General features: G+C 38.3%; 1 long non-coding RNA gene across 1 annotated transcript in view; it reads right to left on the reverse strand.

Moving 5' to 3' along the window:
• Positions 1–233: 233 nt before the first annotated feature.
• Positions 234–2,731, reverse strand: part of LOC105307358 — a 3,785-nt gene continuing 1,287 nt past the window's right edge. The window contains exon 3 of the long non-coding RNA XR_897217.2: positions 234–1,665. This is a non-coding gene — a long non-coding RNA (uncharacterized LOC105307358). The remainder of the gene's footprint in view (positions 1,666–2,731) is intronic.

Below are 2,731 nucleotides of genomic sequence, written 5' to 3' on the forward strand. Positions count from 1 at the left end.
TTGATCTGGACCCTCATATTTCTAAAGATAATTTGAGGAGAATGGATATTTCCATCGTACTCAGTCTTCCTATTTAATGAACGTAGTCTCTCTCTCTCTCTCCATCTATTTAGTTATTTATCATCTGTTAGTTGTCTTTCAGCTAAGTTTCATGTTTTTCTATATAAAGGGATTGCACATAAAGTTGTTTATTCTCAGATCAATATTACAAATATTATCTTTAAAAAGCACATTTATGATTATAAAGCAAGCAGTGTCATTGAGTATCATTACAAATTGTACATGTAGCAATCTTGGTAAATTATAGTATCAACCTTGTTAATTTATCAGTTTCTTTTGAGTTTTCCATAAAGCAATAATACCATCATTACATTATGATGTTTTTTTCTTTTTTGGTTCTCAGACATTTTATTTTATCATTTTGTCGTGCTGCATGGCACGTACCCCCGATATCCAGTTTAACGTGGTGATGGCGGCCACCTTGCCTCGTTCTCAGATCTTAAAGAGTACATTTGCAGTAGCATTTTGTAGACACTTTGTATGAGATTAGGAAAGCTTTTTTAAATTTCTGGTTTGCTGAGTTTTTAACATAAACTGAGGCTGAATTTTTAGGTGGAGTTTTTTTGAAAGTGTCTTCTGAAAATTTTACATGGTTTTCCTCTTTTAAACCATTAATGCTATGAATTAAACTGATTTTTCTACTGTTAAACTAAGTGTATTCTTGAAATAAAACCACATTTTGTACACATTATCTTTTTCATTCATTGCCGGAGTGTGGTTATATATATATAGACATATATCCTGTGGGACATTTGTATGTGCTGATACTAGCCTGTTGTTTTCCTTTCTGAGTTTGTTCTGGTTTGGAGGTCAAATTTAGACTGGCATCACAATAATTGCTGGGAGAGTGTTCTCTTTTCTATATGCTGTAAGAGTATGTGTAAAATTAGAATTAATTGTTACTTCGATGTTTAGAAAACTCCCTGTCAAATTATCTAGATTTTGTGTATTCTTTATCGGAAGGATCAAAAACACTAACTCAGTTTCTTTATTGGTGAAGAGGATCACTCATGCTTATTTTCTCCTTGACACAGTTCCGGATTCATTTTATTTTTCTAGGTATTCATTCCTAACTTTTGAAATTATTTGCAATAAGGATATTCGTGATATCCTTCTGCTGTCTAATGTCTGCCATTGTTTCCTTTTTTTTCACCCTTAATATTGCTTATTGTGCCTGCTCTCATTTTTCTTAATAATCTGGCCAGAAGTTTGCTTTTTAAAGAACCATCTCTGGAATTTGCTGATTCTGATACATATTAACTAGCCAGATTTCAATGACAAGGCTAGGCTTCCTACAGACTCCCGGATGTACCTTTTCATCTGTTGATTCTGAAGGGAGGAGCTTGACCAGGCAGCCTGGAGGGGCCTCATGTGGAGTGAAGTGAGGAGAGAGGCTTCTCCTTCTCTCTGAGGGGAAAGGGATCCCCTAGTGAGAGAAGAGAAGCTTGGGATCAGTCAGCAGTGCAGTAAGCAGGGCAGGTTGCATTATTTCTTTTTTACTTCCGAATAAACCATTTTTGTGGCCGTTGAGGACAGGGAGGCTGAGGTTGGTCTCTTTGGTTCCTGGGCACTGAAGTTCAGGGAACATTATGTAACTTCATCGATCTGAAAGGCATGAGCAGCGGTCAGTTAGTCAGTGTCATAGGTCAGGCTTTCACCTTGTCTGGCGTGATTCAGCACTACCTGCTTTCACCACTTTGAAACTTTTAGCTTTAGAGAGGGCTTTTATTACCCATTATCTCTGCTTGCTGACATCCCGTTAATGATCATTAGAAGAGATAGATTATGATATTCATACAACGGAATATGATGATACAGCCATGAGAACAAACAACTACCAATGCATACCACAAAATGGATCAATCTCTCAAAAACGATTTGAATGAAAGAAGCCAGACACATTCAAGGATATGCTGTGTTTTTCCTCTTATATACAAAGATATACTATGTAAGAGCATAAACAGGAAAAACTAATTTAGTGCATTGGAATTCAGAATAATGGTCAGTTCCTTTTTGGAGGAAAGGAACTGGAGGGTTTCTCTGAGGGTGATGGCGGCATGTTCTGTTTCTTGATTTCAGTGCTGTTTAACTGGGTACGTTCGACGTGTGAAAATTTATATCATTACAATATACGTATGATTTAAGCACTTTTCAGTATATGTGTGTGCTCCATTGACAAATTAAGATGAGAGAAACTGGGTAAAATTATTATAAAGTAAAGGAGTCAAGACCTCGGACCCATTGGAATGGACATTATCCTCTGGCAGTAAGAGCAGGGCCAGGCTGAAGGTAGAGGAGGGAGGATGACCCAGTGCCTTCCTCATGCTGGGCATGGCGCTGCTGCTTTGCATTTGTGATCTCGTTTAATCCCTTCGGTCTTTCTCGAAGTGGGCAGCATGCCCATTTTACAGATGACAAAGCCGAGGATCGAAGAAGTTAAGTTACTTGCCCAAGGTCACGGAGCTACTAAGAGTCACAGGCAGGATTCATCCCAGGACAGGGAAAACTACAGAGCCCATGGGACTAGTTAACCAAATAGTTAACTGGGACCCAAACTTGATCTCACATTTGTGTCTTCAAGAGTAACCCATTCTACACGGAGCTATTTACATGACAAAGTGAGCCAAGAAACAGGCTACGCTTACCTGGTTAGGCGAGTTGTCAGAGTGAC

This window comes from Pteropus vampyrus, unplaced genomic scaffold (genome assembly GCF_000151845.1).
Source record: "Pteropus vampyrus isolate Shadow unplaced genomic scaffold, Pvam_2.0 Scaffold490, whole genome shotgun sequence".
In the NCBI taxonomy this organism is placed as follows: Eukaryota; Metazoa; Chordata; class Mammalia; order Chiroptera; family Pteropodidae; genus Pteropus; species Pteropus vampyrus.